Source organism: Ambystoma mexicanum, chromosome 14, assembly GCF_040938575.1.
Source record: "Ambystoma mexicanum isolate Mex_15411 chromosome 14, UKY_AmexF1_1, whole genome shotgun sequence".
NCBI lineage: Eukaryota > Metazoa > Chordata > Amphibia > Caudata > Ambystomatidae > Ambystoma > Ambystoma mexicanum.
This window is the reverse complement of record NC_090940.1, coordinates 356,073,138-356,091,746: the sequence shown is the minus strand read 5'-3', so window position 1 is coordinate 356,091,746 and position 18,609 is coordinate 356,073,138. Positions and strand designations below refer to the sequence as shown.

Here is an 18,609-nt window from a genome sequence, read left to right as displayed (position 1 = left end):
ACTAATTTTGCCCACTCTTCACAGAATCCCACCAAACATTTATATCTAGATCTATTAGCCTTTACAATATTTTGGCAGCCCCTCTAATTGTGTTTCTTCTTGATAAAATGGCACCACACTATGCAAAACCATTCAGAACCAGGTCTAGAATGAAATTCCTGAATTTTGAAGTTTCATTGAGTGGCACCAAAGTTGTAAGCCATCCAAAAACTGCTTTTCACCAACCCTGTAATACACAAATAAATATACATGCCCCTGAACATCTAAGATGTTCGTGGACATCACAGGACTGTCCAGGACTGTGTCCCCAGTAAACTGTCATTGACAGCTGCCAGTATGTCTGTATGGTATGATATGATATGGCATTTATAATGCGCCTATTCACAAGTGGTTCAACGCACGACGAAGCAAGGGAGGGGCACGGAGGGAAGACAGAGACAACGATCTTACTAGGCCAGGTGTCATTCAGATCGTGCAAGTCCAGGAGAAAGGGGAAGGGAAAAAGTGCGGGGGTTGAAGGGAGAGGGGACAGTGCCGTACATGGGATAAATAGAATAAATACATAAAGCGATAAGTGCGGCCAGCTGGTGGTAAGTGCAAGGGTAAGTGCAGACAACAGGAGTCAAGTGCTGGTAAGGGACTGTAGGGATACAGAATACAGCCACCAAGTGCAGTGGTTGCCAGGGAGGCAGTGCAGGTGTGCAACTGGCAGAGGAAGGGACCTGGGCCTGAGATCAGAGGGTGGCCAGGTAATCAGTGCAGTTTCAGCTAGGAGTTCAGCAGGGGAGAAGAGGAGAGAAAGCAGAAGCAAAGAGGAAGGTTTTGAGGTGCTTCCGGAACTGGAAATGATTCTCCTCAAGTTTTAGGGAGGCAGGGAGGCTGTTCCAGAGGGAGGCCCCAGCCGAAGAAAGAGATCTACCACCAACTCGTTGCTTGGAGAAGCGACTGACCCTGAGGGAGTTGGAGGCGGATGAGCAAAGAGCTTGAGAAGGAAGATATTTAGGAAGAGAGAGTTGAAGGTATTGCAGTCCCAAACGTCAGAAGGCCTTGTGGACAATATAGACGGTTTTTAACTTAATCCTCACAGCCACTGGGAGCTAGTGCCAGGTTTTGAGTCCTTTAGAGAAACGATCCCTGGGCTTGAGGCCAAGGACAAGTCTCGCAGTCTTGTTCTGGATGAGTTGCAGAAGGCGGAGAGTTCAAGCAGGCAGATTTAGAAAGAGGCTGTTGCAATAGTCCAGCCTAGATAGAACCAGAGCTCTGGAGACAGTGAGCTTCTGGGGGAAGGAGAGGAGAGGAAAGGAATAATATCTCTGGGGAGGTGCAGCTGGTAATGCGACTTCTTAGAGATGCCAGAGATGTGATGAGAGGAGAGTGTGGAGTCGAAGATGACCCTGAGGTTGTTAGCTTCGCAGATGGGAGCAGGAAGAGGGACAAGAGAGGCTGCAGCAAATAACAGTACAAGAACATTAAAACAAAACTAGTGTTTCCTATGTAAAACTGTTTCACATGTAAACGTCAAATAAACCATGTCAACATTGTACAACCTCTAATTTCTGTACTAAAATAGCACTTCCTAACACATACTGCGTTTTACATAATAGGAGTTTACATAGCAATAGGCCCAAAGCCAAGGGAGGATTCCTGCGTGTGATACTGCCCCCAATGTCTTTATTGAAGCCCTCCCAGTAGTCAGAACCTTTAACTATGGGAACACTAAATATCACACCACACCAGCAAAAGAAGAAAAATCTTTTTAAAACAAACACATTTGGGATTCCAAGATGGCCACCGAGGAGTTAAGGTGCACTCCAGTCTGCTCCCGGATGGGCCCTAAAAAGGAGGACAATAAAGAAGCAAAGTGTTACGGAAGACCACAAACAGAATTCTGGTGACAAGGAAAACGGCGAGCAGAAGAATGCCAAGCATGTCCTCAGCGGTTTTGAAAGAAGCAGAGGCTCGAAACGGGGGGTCCCGGCGAACAGTGAGCCTACATCAGACTGGACAAAGCACAATGTGGCGCCATGACAGGAAGGCGTTGCTCATCGGAGGGTGAACCGAAGAAGTTGTCTAAGAGAGAAGACCCCTGCTAAGAGATAGTGGAGCGATGCTGGCAGCCCCCTCGACTAAAGCCCAGTGAGGAAAAAGGCTGGCCTGGTCTGCAACTTGATGGAAGACAGGAGAGGAGGAGATCTGTCATCTGTGCAACCCTTGCAGAAAGATTAAAATGGTACGGAGGACCCCCGATCAAGACCCGGGCACTACATGCTGACAGACCACAGGCAGGAGGGGGCAGGCGCTGGGGATTAGACAGTGAATTTTAGTACTTAGGGAGGGAAAGTTGGAGAACCACAGAAAGCCTTGTGGATGATGCTGAGGGTCTTGTATTTGATCCTCTCAGCCACAGGGAGCCAGTGGAGAGAGTTTAGGGCTGGAGATATAAGGTCCATGGGCTTGAGGCCAAGGTTAAGTCTTGAAGACATATTCTCGATTAGCTGAATGAGGCATAGGGAGGAGAGGGGGAGATTTAGGAAGTGGCTGTTGCAGTAGTCCAGACTAGAGTGGACCAGAGCTCTGGCGACATTAAGCTTATGGGGGAAGGTGAGGAAAGGTGAGGAAATGGAGAATGTCTCTGTGGAGGTGGAGCTGGAATTGGGCCTTCTTTGCAAAGTCCAAGATGTGAGGGGCGAAGGAGATCAGAGTTGAAGATGATCGCAAGGTTTTTGGCCTCACAGGATGGTGAGCGTAGAGGGCCCAAGGAGGGCGGCTAGAGCGTAGGGGGGAAATAGGGTGCATGTGTCCCAATGAGAAGGATCTCCATCTTACTGGAATTAAGACAGAGCTCGGTAGATGCACACCATGCCTCGATGGCGGTCAGACAGTCAGGGATGAGAGAGCTGGAAGAAGAGGTAGTAGAGGGACGTTTTAAGGTAAGCTGTGTGTCATCTGCATAGCACTCGATATGAGGAGAGAATGAGGAGATCAGGTGAGCAAGAGGGGCAAGATAGATATTGAAGAGCCACAGTGATAGGATAGATCTCTGGGGGACAACGCAGGTTGAAAGTGTGGTGGTGGAAGAAAAAGGGCCCAGTTGCAACTGGGGAGGGCGATTGGTGAGGAAAGAGGTCAGGCATTCCAGTGCCCGTTCTGTGATGCTTAGGGTATCACAGGGACATTTTATGAGGATAGAATGGTTGGGGGATAGAGGGAAAGAGCCAGTGGCGAAGGACTGGTTACAGAAGTCGGCAAGAGTCGGGGCGACGGTGGAGATATTGTCCTTAATAGTCCTAGAAGAGCATGGGAGCACCTGTTTGGAGGAGATCTTCATAGATCCGGTCCTATGGCAGAAGGGAGGAGAGTGCAGAGGTGGAAGGAGTATTGCCAAGGGAGGCAGGGGAGCAGGAATGAGGATGGGGTACAGCAGAGTGAGGACTGGATGTCCTGAGTTTTAGATGAGAAACGGGAGGCCATGTTGCTAGTGGCTCAGAGATGCACAAAAGTGAGAACATCTATTGAAACAAATAAGCAAACTTTGGAACAACTCCTGTAACTTCAATTAATGCCTGGATGACCAATTTTAAAAAGTCCATCCTTATACTAAGTGAGTCTCACAGAGGAAAGGGGCACAGTGGGTCCAGTGACCAAGGGCAGATGAGGAAAGAGGCAGATAAGCAGCAGACAGAGTAGAGTCTATGAAGGTTTTCTTTATGTTTGCAGGTAAGTAACAGTTAGTTTGGTCATTTAAAGCCCAATGAGTCATTCACCCCAATGGGTCTCAGGGTGCCCTGGCAGGGGGTGCAGGTAATAGCTTAACTGCAGCCCTCCAAGAACCAAAAAACAATGCAGCAAAAACAAGGTAAATACCTAGGCTTCAGACATTACATTTTCAATGAAGAACTTGGTGCAGCAGGTTGGTCCCCAAGGTGAACCAGCAGTTATCCCATTTTCAGGTTTCTTGGCCTGGCCGGCTGAAGAAGGAATGTTGGAGGAAACTGATGGATGCACTTGAGCAGTGGGTTGCCCAGCAGTGGATCCTCATGTGACTGGTGTGTTGGAGACCTTCACAGACTTCAGGTCAGGTACGGTTGTCGTCCGGTAGATTTCTATTTGGTTCTCAGTGCATGACTCAGCTGAACGGACGTCTAGGAGTGGAAAAGTGTCACTGCAGGTACAGAAGGATGTCCACAAGGCTTCAGCTGGAACTGCACTTCACTTGGCATTGCATTGCAAAATGGTAAGATTCCAGGTTATTGGGAGTTTTCAACGCGGTAGTGTCACAAATCTTCGTGGGATGGTGCAAATTCTCGCCCAACAGTCCAGAGGAGGAAGCCATATTTAATAGATCTTCCTTGTTGCTCAGAATTCTAGGTCAAGTCTTCAACTGTCACTGAATGGCTCTTTCGGTCACTTGGAAGTTGCTGGGACATCCTTCTTTGAATTCTTATTTGGATCTTCAGTCCAGTGGTCGACTCTGAGATTCAGCTCCACTACCCTCTCCTTTTATGCATGAAAACTGGCTGAGCCCACTAATCATCATTCAAGCTTTTCATGTAAATCTGGGGGGTGGCTGTGCCAGAGGTACACACAACCTCCCAGTTAAAACTGGTTCCAGGCAGGCACACTGCAGGACAATGAACAGGGGAGTTTCGGCTACCTCCCCTACGTCCTGTCCTCTCAGGCACTCAGAGAACCCTGGCAGGCTTTACAATGGAAGCCCATCAAAGACAAAAGGCCCATCAAGACCTCCCCCACCCAGGAAGGTAGAAGAAAGCTCAAGTAAGAATAAGTCATCATGGACAGAATTTAAAAAAGTACAGCCACCATTTTAGGCACATGGTGACCCTTGTGTCCCCTACTGCAGCTGCAAAGACAGCCTGCAGTAGAAGTCCACAAATAGTTGTGCAAAAAGGTACACTGCAACCAACCTGTCAGATGTACTTGTAACAGTAACTAAAAATTACTATAACAGTGAGATAAGGGAGACAATGGCCCTCTTTACAACTTTGCCCGTCTGGAAACAACGGTGACCGAAAGCTTACCGGCACTGTTGTTTCTGGAACGGCAAAGTACAAGTCTGTGGGACTCAAATGGGAATGGACAACCACATGTTACTGGCGCCTGACTTACCGGCCGCCAGAGTTGTAATACCCGGGTGTTACTGGCAAGTCTGGCACCAGTAACTGTTAACGGGTCCGGTGACTGCCTGGCGGTTTTACCGCCACGGTTACCGCCAGACCCGTAATGACGGCCAATTGTTCCCCTCAGCACTCCACATAAAGTGGGGTGTGCTGAACTCACAAAATAAAACACAGAAGGGACAGAAGGGTGTCCCCGCACCCTGGCAAAAGCAGTTAACCCAGGTGAAATAAAAAGGAAAGCTGAAGGAGCTTTCAGCAACACCTCACAGAAAGTGCTGTGTGCTGAAATAGTCAAATGTAGATGCCCAAAAAAATTGAGGAAAGCATAACTGTTAAAGAGTTTCAAAAAGAGATAAAAGTTTCCAAGTTCAGAGTAAAAGAATCAATTAGTGTGGAGAAAGATTCCCACTTACTCAGGAGAATCAGATAAAAACCAAGAGTCACTCAAAAAGGAAATCTACTCTAACAGTTACATTTACATTCCCTTGTATGCACTACATGTGATTTCATCTAATCCAAAATGACAAACCAATTGCAACTAATACCACAATAATGAATTCCAACATAGCAAATTCCTTTTGCATTGTTTTTTGGGGTTTCCCCCCCAAACCTGCCATTTTTGGTTTTCCTAATGCTTTTCCCATTCCCAAAAACACTATCCCCACACCCAATCCCTTTTTTAAGTTATTTTGGAATTAGTTATTTTGGATTTGTTGTAATTGGATTAGTTATTGTAAGGAACTCATGATGGCAACAGTAAAAACAGACAGAAGTGATCACAGTTCAAGGGTGTTTATTAAACTGTATGCAGGTTAGAAAAATGCCTAATCTAAACCTTAATCTAAGATGGGAGCAAGTGTTGACCATCAAATGAAAATAAGACAGTCTTGTGGAATTGTGTCAAATAAAAAGGACCTATAGTAAGAGGGTGTGGCATGGTTTTCAAGAAAATAAAGAAGTGTTCACAAAAAGGATGGCAGGAGGCGGTGGCTTGGATCTCCCTTCCCCACATTTTAAGCATGGGGCAAGTTGGAATCTTGGAGCACAGCATACACTCGAGCTTTCCGAGCACAAGTCGACAGTTCCATTTGCAGCTATCAGGACTGTCGATGGCCAAGTCTTGTTTCTCTTAAAAGTCTCTTGCCTTCGAGGGCCTGACATATTCAACAACAAAAGAAAACTACCTTCAACAAAATGAAAGTTTGGTTCCTGGTTTTACTTAGGGTGAAGATTCTTCACCCCTGGGTTCCCCTCTTCTGGGTGCTGACCATTGTTCCTCATGGTCTAGGGTGATTGGTTTTCACCCCTTAGATTTCCCTCTTCCGGGTTTGGATCCTAAAACAGTTCTTATCGATATCAAGGCCTAGGGGGTTACGGTTTTCTGGTACCACGTGCCTGATAGGTTTACCAAGAAAAAAGCAAACAACCACAAAGTTCTGTTCTATGTATTCCTCAATGATGGTTTCACACCTGGGTCCCCCTCTTCCGGGCGCTGACTCTTCACAAATTGTACTCCACAAATAAAATAACAGTTCCTTCTCTTAATGGACTTTGGGTGGTGGCTTCACCCCTGGATCTCCCTCATTCAGACTTGGACCGCTCTCGACTGTTAGCCTCCCTCCACTGGGTTCAGTATGGCTTTTCTTTCCTTCACAAATCTTAATGTCTATTTAAACAGTTTTAGTGGGCATCCCTCAGCCGGGTTCACTCTTGTCAACACACTGTTTCTTGGGACTTTAGACGTTGCCCCCTTCTCGTCAGCATCCCTCTTCCAGGTTCACAATTGCCAACTTCACATTCACTTTCAATGCTTACAGGATTTACTTCCCTTGCTTTCTTTATAGTTCATAGATCAAAGGCTTTGACTGTACAGGGATTTTGATTGACCTCCTGTATGACCACTTTGACCTATCTTGGTGGCTCTCCTACAGCCTTCTGGTATCAATAGTTTTACTCAGATGGGTATCGACCAGAGTTTCTCCGGAGCAGCACCCGTATGGTGCTGGTCCCCTTCTGCAGCTGGTCTTTTCTTTACAATTTTACGGTTCATTGAACTTTTCTCACTTTGCCACTTTACAAATTTAATTTACCACAGCCCGGTTCTTATCGGCTCTCCCCTCGACACACCGGCTGTGATGAACCACTTGCCTTTCCCCTTTACTGGAGTCAAGGCCGGTACCACGGAAGAACAAGTTTCCCTCACTCCGGCTTATCAGCATTGTTACACTCCATGTACCATTGATATCTGTTGCAGAACACTTGGGCTATTGTCCCTGGTCTTACATTTGTTTCAGCCGAGTGTTCATGGGGTTTTGTTGAAAAAGGCAAGGTTGTCTCTCTCCACGTCAGCCTCTCAATATTTGCCACCTTGAACTGCCAGGTCGGGATAGCTGTCTCGTTGTGTAGTACGCCTTGCTCGTACTGTGCTCTCTTGCTCCACCTTTTATAGCTGTGGGGGAAAAGGAAGGGCCTTCAGGTGTGTGTGATTTAAATCAATTGCCTGACTTTGCATGACCCTGATGTCGGGGACAGGTCAAGTTAACTGTTTTATTACAAGTCCATTGTTGGTTGTGGTGGGAGAAAGTGTTTGTGTCTTTAAAGGGGAGGATTAGCATTTCATGGTGTTCTGCGGGATAGGAAGGGAAAGAGGTGTTACATGGAATTAGAACCCTCTTATTGGTGATCTCAGAAGGGTGGATTTTGGAGGGTTTTTGAAATAAGTAGGAGGGCTTCTGGGAACTGTAATATTTTACCTGAGCAGGTTGGGAGTGCAGGAAATAATAATCAGAGGGACAGGAAGAAGAATGTTTGGGAGTATTCATATAGTGAAGGTGAAAGCAAGGATTCTGAGAAAGATGGTTTCTGAATGCAACAGGGTATGTAATGGATTCACCAGAAGGGGAGGGGATGGTGGATTCTCAGAAAAGGAAGTTTATCGGATGGAAGGGAGGGCGAGTTGATACAGAACATAAAAGTGACAAGGACCTCGTATTCCTCGTCCCTTTCTCTGGTATAGTACCACGTCTCAACTGGGGCATTCCCTGAGCACAACATCAGGCTCCCTTACCCAGGGGATCCTCCCTTGCTCGTCCACCCCCAAGATTGGGATCTTAGAGCGCAAGCCCTCCCCAAGCCACCTGAATAAGTGTTTCCCGAGGTTTACTTGGGAGAATACCCTCAGGTTTCTCACATGCCCTTCTACCATGCTGGTTGGACTGCAGTGTTGTATGTGGACACTCCACCATGTAACACCCAGACTTGGTCCAAGCTTTTCAGCATGTAACTGGTATCGTCACCACCACAACTTTTAACCCTGTCTTGATCTATCAGGGATTGTTCGGAAGATGGGTTTAAGGGTTCCTTCATCTCTCTTTCTCTCTCTTGAGCTTCCATTAGCTCCTACTCTAGATTTTCCAGGAAAATCTCCATAGTGTGGCCCCACTATCCACAGAACAGGCACAGTTCAAAATGAGAGGTTTCAGACTCATTTAGGGATATGGTGGATGTTGATCCTCCTTTGTTCTTATTCTTGGACTAAAAAAATAAAGAAAATTTGCAGGTCTTAGGGTTCTTTGGAGTTTGCTCTACTCTTATTTGTTCTACCTTTATTTTTCCCTCTGAGTAGTAATAATGGGGTTCCTGAATGTCATTCTTGATAGAAGGATTTTTTTAAATGTCCTCCTGTTGTTTCACGTGATGGTAGTTTTCCCAGGATTTCATGCATTAGGTTTTATTTGGGTGTTTTCCTCAGATCGGGTTCCCTAGTCGTTTCATCGCCCAAATGTCCATCTTCTCCTGCCCTCAACTTTTGGGAGTTTGATGTCTCTTGTGTAATTTGTCTTTCCACTGAAATGAGTTTGAGAGGAAATGTTCGTACGATGGGGCTTTACATCTCTTGTGTTTTGAAAGATGGAGATTTTCTGGGAAGAGGAAGGGGGTCTTACTGGATGCTTAATAGCCCCATCTGGGTTTTAGTGGGGTTCTCAGGTGGGGGGCTCCATAGGTTCTCATATATGAGCGTTCCTAGTGTTTCACCCCGCTGAATAGTTCTGGCTGGGAAGAAGAGAAAAGTTGAGCACAGCAAATCATGGCACATTTCCATAAAATATTATGGGAAAGATCTCTATACTATGCCTTTTATGGGGTATAACATACATGGCAGAGGTGGTAGAATAGCTCATCTGTAAGCCCAGAGAAATCACAATGTTATCTCTCGCTGGGATGTGATAGGTGTAGGGACATCGGAGGCAATAGCTATTTCTTCTATCATATTCTGGTTATGAAAAATGGTTTGAGATATTAAGGGGAAGAATTGGACTCCTATTCTCTGTTCTAAGGACGGGATGCAAGGTGTCATGCTTTCCATTGATTTCTCACCATTGAAGGCAAGAGGTTTTTGATAGGGTTTCTAAGATTTCTAAGGATTACGAAGGGGTATGGAGCTCACTATTTGGATTCTCTATGGGTAACCTCATCAGTTGGATCAAATCCCACTCTAACACCATATGTAAGGAGCACATGTTGGCAACAGTAAAGACAGACGCAAGTGATCACAGATCAAGGGTGTTTATTAAACTGTTTGCAGGTTGGGAAAATGCCTAATCTAAATCTAAGATGGGAGCAAGCGTCGACCATCAAATTAAAATAAGGCAGTCCTTGTGGCGTTGTGTCAAATAAAAAGGGCCTATACTAAGAAACCTATTGCCAAATCTTACAACTAATACAAAAACGGTTTGGTATGGTTTTCAAGAAATGAAAGAAGTGTTCACGAATATTATGTCAGGAGGAAGTGGCTTAGGTCTCACTTCCCCACGTTTTGAGCACGGGCCAAGATGGAATTCCAAGCAGAAGTTGACAGTTCCACATGCAGCTATCAGGACTGTTGATGGCCAAGTTTTATTTCTCTTAAAAGTCTCTTCCCTTCGAGGGCCTGACGTATTCAACAAGAAAACAAAAGTTCCTTCAGCAAAATTAAAGTTTGGTTCCTGGTTTTACTTAGGGTGAAGATTCTTCACCCTTGTGTCCCCCTCTTCTGGGCGCTGACCCTTGTTCCTCGTTGTCTTGGGTGATCATTTTCACCTCTCATATCTCCCTCTTCTGGGTTTGGATCCTAAAACAGTTCTTATCGATATCAAAGTCTCTGGGGTTATGGTTTCCTGGTCCCGCAGTCCTGAATGGTTTACCAAGAAAACAGCAAACAAACACAAAGTTCTGTTCTACATATGTCTCGGGTGATGGATCCACCCCTGGGTTCCCCTCTTCCAGGCGCTGACCCTTCACAAATTAACTCTTCCTTCTCTTAATGGACTTTGGGTGATGGCTTCAGCCCTGGGTCTCCCTCATTCGGGCTCTGACCCCTCTCGACTGTTAGCTTCCCTCCACCGGGTTCACTATGACTTTTCCTTCTTTCACAACTCTCAATGTCTTTTTAAACAGTCCTAGTGGACATCCCTTGGCCGGGGTACATTCTTGTCAACACACTGTTTTTTGGGACTTTAGACTTTGTCCCCTTCTCGTCAGCATCCCACTTCCGAGTTCACACTTGCCCACTTCACCTTCACATTAACTTTCAATGTTTATGGGATTCACTTCCATTGCTTTCTTTATAGTTTGTAGATCAAAGGCTTTTGACTGTACAAGGATTCTTATTGACCTCCTGTATGACCACTTTGACCTATCTTGGCGGCTCTCCTACAGCTTTCTGGTATCTATAGTTTTACTCAGATCGGTATCGACCAGAGTTTCTCCGAAGCAGCACCCACATAGTGCCGGTCCCCTTCTGGAGCTGGTGTTCCCTTTACAATTTTACAGTTATTAGAGCTTTTCTCACTTTGCCACTTTCATTCACCACAGCCCGGTTCAAATCAGCTCTCCCCTCGAGTCAACGGCTGTGATGAATTGCTTGGCTTTCCTCTTCGTTGGAGTCAAGGCCGGGGCCATAGAAGCAGGAATCTCCCTCGCTCCGGTTTATTGGTGTCAATACACTCCGTGTACCGTTGACATCTGTTGCAGCACCCTTGGGCTATTGTCCTCGGTCTTACATTACTTTCAGTAGAGGGTGACATTGTTTTGTCAAAAAGGGCAAGGTTGTGTCTCTCCTCATCAGCCTCTCGATATTTGCCAACTTCTCCTCCTCATGAACTGTTGGGTCTGGATAGCTGTCTCATCGTGTGGTCAGCCTTGTTCCTACTGTGCTTTCTTGCTCCACCTTATATCCCTGTGGGAAAAAGGAAGGGTTGTCAGGTGTGTGTGATATAGGTCAATTGCATGACTTTGCCTGACCCTGATGTCGGGACTGGTCAGGTAAACAGTTTTATTACACGTCCTTTGCCGGTTATGGTGGGAGAAAGTGTTTGTGTCTGAAAAGGGGAGGAGTAGAGTTTCAGTGTATTTAGCAGGATATGAAGGGAAAGCGGTGTTACATGGAATTATAACCCTTGTGTTGGTGATCGCGGAAGGGTGGCTTTTGGAGGGTGTTCGAAATTAGTAGGATGGTCTATGAGAACTGTAATATTTTACCTCAGCCGGTTGGGAGTGCAGGAAATAATAATCAGAGGGATAGGAAGAAGAATGATTGGGAGTATCCGTATAGTGAACGGGAAAACAAGGATTCTAAGAAAGATGGTTTCTGAATACAACGGGGTGTGTAATGGATTCCCCAGAAGATGAGGGGATGGTGGATTTGTGAAAAGGAAGTTTATCAGATGGAAGGGAGGTCGAGTTGATCCAGCCCTCGTCTTCCTCGTCCCTTACTCCGGTATAGTACAGCATCTTACCGGGGGCATTCCACCGAGCACAACCCCAGACTCCTTTACTCAGATGATTCTCCCTGTCTCGTTCACCCCCAGGGTTGGGATCTGAGAGTGCCAGCCCTCCCCTGGCCACCTGAATAAAGGTTTCCCGAGGTTTACTTGGGAGAATACCCTCAGGTTTCTCACATTATTTTGTGATTCCATATAATCACTGCATACCCTTGTATGTTGTAAGCATATATCCAATTTACAATCAATGCTCTGTAATCAGATAAAAAACAAGAGTCTAGCAAAAAGTGCTTGGGGACTCAAAGGTGGCGAGAATTTCAGTCAAAAAGGAAATGTATTCTAACAATCCCCCCTCCCCCCACCAGACTGGGGGACTGGAGGATTTGATCTACTCCTGGATAGATCTATTGTTCCAGTCATTCATAATTCCTGGAGAGTCCATCATCATTCTTATGTTGGGTTCCTGACCTATGTTCTATGGGGCAGTCAAACATGTCTACGCCTATTAACCACCTAAGCAGTTTAGGATTTTCTCCTCACATCTGCATCATCCATCACAAAGGTTGGTGGTCAGTTTGGCCTAAAAAATGTCTTTGACCACACAAGGGAAAAACATTCACGTTCTTTTGTTGCTCACCTCGTGTACCTATCTTTTACCTATGTCTTGCTGATGAAGCCGATTGGGTGCTGCCTCCCTTTGTCAGCCATTTTACTCAAGACTGCCCCAATACCTCTATTAGATGCATCTCTCTGTATAAGGAAGGGTTGTCCATAATCTGGAGCTCTCAGCACTGGAGCTTGGCACATGGCATCTTTCAGACGCTGGAAAGCTTTCTGGCACACCTCATTCCATTTCACCTTCTTAGGGTACTTTAGAGAGGTGATTGTATTCATTGGTGCTGCTATAGTTCCATAGTCAGCTCTGAAATTCCTATAGAAGACAGTGAGGCATAGGTAGGCTCTCACCTGAGTTTGAATAGTGGGGGTCTCCCAGTCTTGTACTGCTGTACTTTACTAGGTAAGGGCTTTATCTCACCCCCTCATTCTACTGCATGCTCAAGGTAAACCACAGAGCTCTGACCAACTTGACACTTGCTTGTTTTGTTGGCCAGATTAGCTTGCTGAAGAGCATGCAACACTTGTCCAAGGTGGGAAAAGGTGTTCTTCCCACGTAGGGCTGAACGCTTCAATGGCATCCAAGTATATGCCATGCAGACGTTCTCTAGCCCACTCAGGACATGATTCGCTTAGCATGGTTTGTAAGGGCTATTTGCCAATTGCCTGAAGTTAGATCAAATGTGCTGAGGAATTTTGCTGAACTCAGCTTATCCACCAGCTCATATGTTCTGGGCAATAGATGTGCATCAGTCTTGGTTAATGCATTCAAAGCCCTGCAGTGCACATAGAATCTAAGCTCCTTAGTTCCTGCCTTTGGTACTAGTTTAGTTTATTATTATTTGTAGAGCACACCTAACCCTGAGGTAGCTGATGGCTTGATGTAAGTGTTTGTTACAGGTACATCCATATATAACAATAGAGGCGATGCTTGTTGACAAGGGTTACAAGTTAGTCAAAAAGCCAGGATAGAGAAGGAGAAAAAGACAGAGGATGCAAAATACAGAATACATAGTACATGAGTGCTGAGGGCAGCTCACAGTTTTCCTGAGGCCTATTACTGTTGCTTGGTGAAGACCCAGTCTTTCACTTTAGCTCTAAAGGACCAGGAGGATGGTTCGGCTCGAATGGTTAGTGGTAGAGAATTCCAGCGTATGGCAGCTACCACAGTCTTTAATTTGTAGTTTGGGATGTTGAGACAGTGAGAGTAGGTCGATCTAGTGGCTCTGGAAGGTTGGTTCCTGAAGAATTTATCAGCCAGGTATGTAGCGGCTGCATTAGACAGGCATTTGTGAGTGATAACTAGAGTAGGAAGCAAGATTCTGTCTCGCACTGATAGCCACTGAGTATCATGTCTGATGGCCGAAATGTGGTTAGACCGGGGAATATTTAATGCTGATTTAAGGGCATTATTCTGAAGCAATTGTAATCGGTTAATGTTATGTTCAGTAGAGCCTAGGAATAGAGTATTACAATAGTGCAGTTTGTATAGTATCAGAGCCCTGGATAGCATGATTCAGCTGTTGGTGGAAAGATAAGATTTGCAGGCGTTAATCACTTTATTGGTATATTCTGTAGATGAGGCAGTGGCATTAACTTGTTTCTTGAGGGAGGGCGTAGAATCTAATAGACCCCTAAGGTTTTGACCTTGTTGGTGACTTTAATGATGTTCCCATCCATGTTGAAAGTCTTGTAGTGAGAGTCTAGTTTGTTTAGACGTACTTGGGATCCAATGATCAGAAGCTCAGTCTTATCGTCGTTTTGGCAAAGTCCATGGGCTGCCATCCATGCCTGTATTTCAAGGTAGATTTCATTTAACAATATGGAATCTTTGTCGTAGCAGCCAGTGAGCGTGATGAGGACCTGGGTGTCATCGGCATAATTAGTGTAGGTGACAGCCATGTTATCAAGACCATCAAAGAGGAGCTTTGTGAAAATATTATAAAGCGATGGTGAGACGCAAGAACGCTGTGGTACTCCACAGTAGATGGGGATTGGATCTGCAGAGGCTGAAGATACGAAGACCCTTGCTGTTCGGTTTGAGAGAAAGGATTGACTCCAGCTAGCAGCATTCGTAGACAAAGCCGCCGCAGCGGTCAAGTGTTTGGTGAGGATCTGGTGGTCAACAAGATCGAACGCTGTGGAGAGGTCCAATAAAAGAATGATGGCCAGATTGCTTTTATCTTTCACTTTATCCATTTGGATTTTAAGGTCCAATAGGGCCATTTCAGTACCGTGCCTAGGTCTGAAGCCAGATTTGCACAGACCTAGAAGGTTGTTATCCTCCAAGTGTTTTTGAATATGGAGATAGGGTGCTCTATCTAGAATTTTTAGGAGGAATGGGAATCTTGTAATAGGTCTGTAATTGGTAGGTATGTTAGGATCTAGATTAGGTTTTTTAAGGAGGGGCATGACTCAGGCCTCCTTCAAATTGTTAGGGACCCAACTGCTGTTGAATGAGGAATTAATCAGAGTGATAAATAATGGTGCTAGGTCTTTTGAACTTTCCTTGATGACTGAAGCGGGACAGCTATCACCCTGGCACCTTGACGGTTTAAGGCTGAGGATGTTGTTTTCCACTTCTTTGGGAGTGACCGGCGAGAAGGGAAAAGGGTGGCACGATGGAGATTGGAGGTAGGAAGAGTTACCAAGACTGGAGCTTGAGACAAGGCTGGACTTTTTAGTCTCTATTTTGGTTTGTGGCAAGGCTATTTTTTTCAGATAAGGTCTTTTGTATATTGTCAAACCAAGCTGTGTCTTTAGTGCAGGATTCTGTTGGTGGCGCTGGTGACTCTAGTTCCCTTAGTATATTAAAAAGTTCTTTCGTGACAGATTTTGTGTTTAGAATTCTGTCGTTGTAAGTCTCTTTTTTTGAGTTGAGGATGGCTGATTTATATGTAGAGGCAGCAAATAAAAACATATAATTATTGGAAGTTGAGGGTGACTTGAGCGGCTCTTTTGGCATTGTGGAGAGTTTTTAGGTTAGCAGTGAACCATTTATTTAAGTGAGCTATAGGTTTAGCCTTTCTTAATTGGGGGGGCAATGTTGTTTAGGGCTTGTTCTAGAGTACCGTTGTACAAGTCAACCGATTTAGTTGGGGCAAGAGTGAGGTTGTTTGGTAGGTTCATGACAGGGTGGAGAAGGGGTTGTAAGTTATCTGATGTTTTGTTGTGGTTATTTCTAGATAGGGTTTATGGGGCAAAGGCAGTGCTTGTATTAGAGTGAGCGCTCTCCTGTACAGTGAAGGAGAGGCAGTGGTGGTCTGACCAGGCACAAGTCTGATTATTGAGGATCGTGCTGGTACAATTAAGGTGAGGCAACCAATCCAGAGTTCTACCCTGGTTGTGGGTAGGCTCATTGATGCAGTGTTTGAAGCATAGCTGGGAGATAGAATTTTCATTAGAGATAGCATTAGTGTCCTTTGGGTCATGATGTCCTAGAATGAGATCTCCCAGCAAAATTATTTTGGAACCAGATTTGGTGTTTTGGGTCAGGTGGAAAGTAATGTCTTCCTCGAAGGAGGAGCTAGAGCAGGGAGGCCTGTATATTAATTGAAGTAAAATGGTATGGGTGGTTGAGAGAGGAAGTTTAACTGACAATAGTTCAGCGGATGGGAGGCCGGGATTGGGAACTGCTCTGAGGTCAAGGTGAGTTCTAGCTATGAAAGCCACTCCCCACCTTTGCCAGTGTCTCTATCAGCTTGGATGATAAAATAATCATCTGGGAGGGCTAGGGAAAGGGTGGGACCAGCTGCATGGTGAATCCACGTTTCGGTAATGGCAAGGAAATCAAGTTGTTGGTGGAGATGAGATTGGAAATGTCAAGTACATGTGCAAGCACAGAGCGTGCGTTGATGAGAGTTCCTTTGATTGCTGGAGTGTTTAAGTCTGGAGCTCCAAGTTGAAGGGAGTTGTAGATACAAAAAGGCTAGCATTTTTGCTGGGTGCAGGTGGCACTAAGGGTCGGGCAGAAGGCTGGAAGGAAGTCTGATTATTTAGGGAATGTGGATCATAGGGCCAGATTATAGAATTAATGCTCAGGAAGCGGGAGTCCAATCTCTCGTTCCTTAGGCTTACTGCTACCGGCGTTAAGCTGAGGAAGCAAGAACCTAATCTCTCATTCCTTGAGCTTACAGGGTATGGTATCAGTGGTGTAGGTGAGGAGTCTAAGTGCTGTATACATTCTTCAGGGCTGAAGGAACAAAGGTTAATGTTCTCAGGGTTTGAGTTGAAATCCGTAAGCTGTGATCATGGGTGAAGGGGGAGTAGGAAGTTAGTAGGTGCAATTGTGTGGACCAACAGTAAGATGGTAGCCATGGTGAACGTTAGTCTATGTAGGGTGCCCATGTGGATACAAATAAGGAGGCCTCAGTGAGGTGCGGGATAAAAAAGCAATGCACGTTTCGCAGTAGGCAATGAAAAGTAGTGCACTTGGAAAGGTAATGGCAATATTATTATCAAAATGGGCTAACAGTGGCAATATAAAAATCACAATGGGCTAGCAGTGGTAATATAAACATTTCAATGGGCAAGCAGTGGTAATATAAAAATCATAATGGGCTAGCTGTGGAAATATAAAAACCACAATGGTCTGGCACTGCCGCTTACATAGGTAAAACAGAAATTGATTCACTGTAGGCAGAAGTGCAGAGGGCATGCATAGACAATAAAATGCTGCGTGTACACTGTCTGATTGTAGGCGGTGAAGATCGGATCATATCGTAACATAGGAACTGCACATCTGTGTGGTAATAAGGACTGTGGGTGACAGTAAATAAGGTACACATGAAGCAAAGGGCCAATTAGGGTAAGTTCAGGTGAGTAAAGCAGCAGAGCATTGGAACGTCGATATCAGGGGCATTTGAGGATTGGGAGTGAAGTGTGCCAATATGGGCACTCACCCTGCAGCGTTTAGCGGCTCTGGCGATGCGCACAAAATGCAAACAGGGGCAAACAGGGCCTTGAGTGCGGGTCTTAGCTGGGGTGCCGGAGTCCACCTGCCGGCTACAGATTGGTTCCTTTTGAACCACGTGTAGCCAATCCCAGCAGCCACGTACACAATCAGGAAGTCAGGCAGGGGCTTTGCTTGCGAGGAAGCTATGCAACCATTTTGTAACACTCCAACTTGATTCTGCAGCATAGACATGACTAAAATTGTGCCGCAAACTGCAGTTAGGCACAATATTTCCTCTTAATTAGTATATGCATAGGAAGGCACAATCAGTGGGAAGCCTTCAAGACAATTTCGGATGTACAAGATGAAAAAAGATTTTCGAGCATCCCACACACTTTCCCTTGTGCAAAAGCCCCAATGTGCTTACCTCGTGTGCGGCAGGTTCATAGGTCCTTCCGAGGAGCTCCTTGGGCCCGGAGCCGGTGCAGTGCACACTTGGTTGAAGCAGGAGCAGGAAGCAGATGAGGGATGATGGTGGTCGGGTCTCAGTGTGGGCCTTAGGTCGGGTGCCGGTGTCCACCTGCCGGCTCCTGATTGGTTCCTTTGGAACCACGTGTAGACAATCACAGTACCCATTGACACAATCAGGAAGTCAGGCATGGGCTTTGCTAATTAGGAAGCTATGCGACCATTTTGTAAGACGGCAACTTGGTTCTGCACAATAGACAGACGAAATTCTGCTGCAAACCTCAGTTATGCAGGATATTTCCTATTAATTAGTAGATGTGTAGGAAGGCACAATCAGTGGGAAGACTTCAAGACAATTTCAGATGTACAAGATGAAAAAAAGATTTTCGAGCACCCCACACACTTTACCATGTGTAAAGCCCTGATGGGCTTATCTCGTGTGCGGCAGGTTCATAGGTCCTTCCGAGGAGCTCCTTGGGCCCGGAGCCGGTGCGGTGCACACTTGGTTAAAGCAGGAGCAGGAAGCAGATGATGGTGTCGGGCCTCGGTGCGGGACTTAGCTGGGGTGCCGGCGTTCACCTGTCAGCTCCAGACTGGTTCCTTTTGAACCACATGTAGCCAATCCCAGCAACCACATACACAATCAGGAAGTCAGGCAGGGTCTTTGCTAACGAGGAATCTATGCGACCATTTTGTAAGACTGCCACTTGATTCTGCAGCATAGACACAGCTG

The 18,609-nt window shown here is 45.7% G+C and overlaps 1 long non-coding RNA gene across 1 annotated transcript in view; it reads right to left on the bottom strand.

Moving 5' to 3' along the window:
- The window catches only part of LOC138526789 (uncharacterized), a 498,216-nt gene extending 479,918 nt beyond the window's left edge, over positions 1 to 18,298 (bottom strand). Inside the window, exon 1 of the long non-coding RNA XR_011283731.1 lies at positions 17,836 to 18,298. This is a non-coding gene — a long non-coding RNA (uncharacterized lncRNA). The remainder of the gene's footprint in view (positions 1 to 17,835) is intronic.
- Between the last annotated feature and the right edge of the window lie 311 nt (positions 18,299 to 18,609).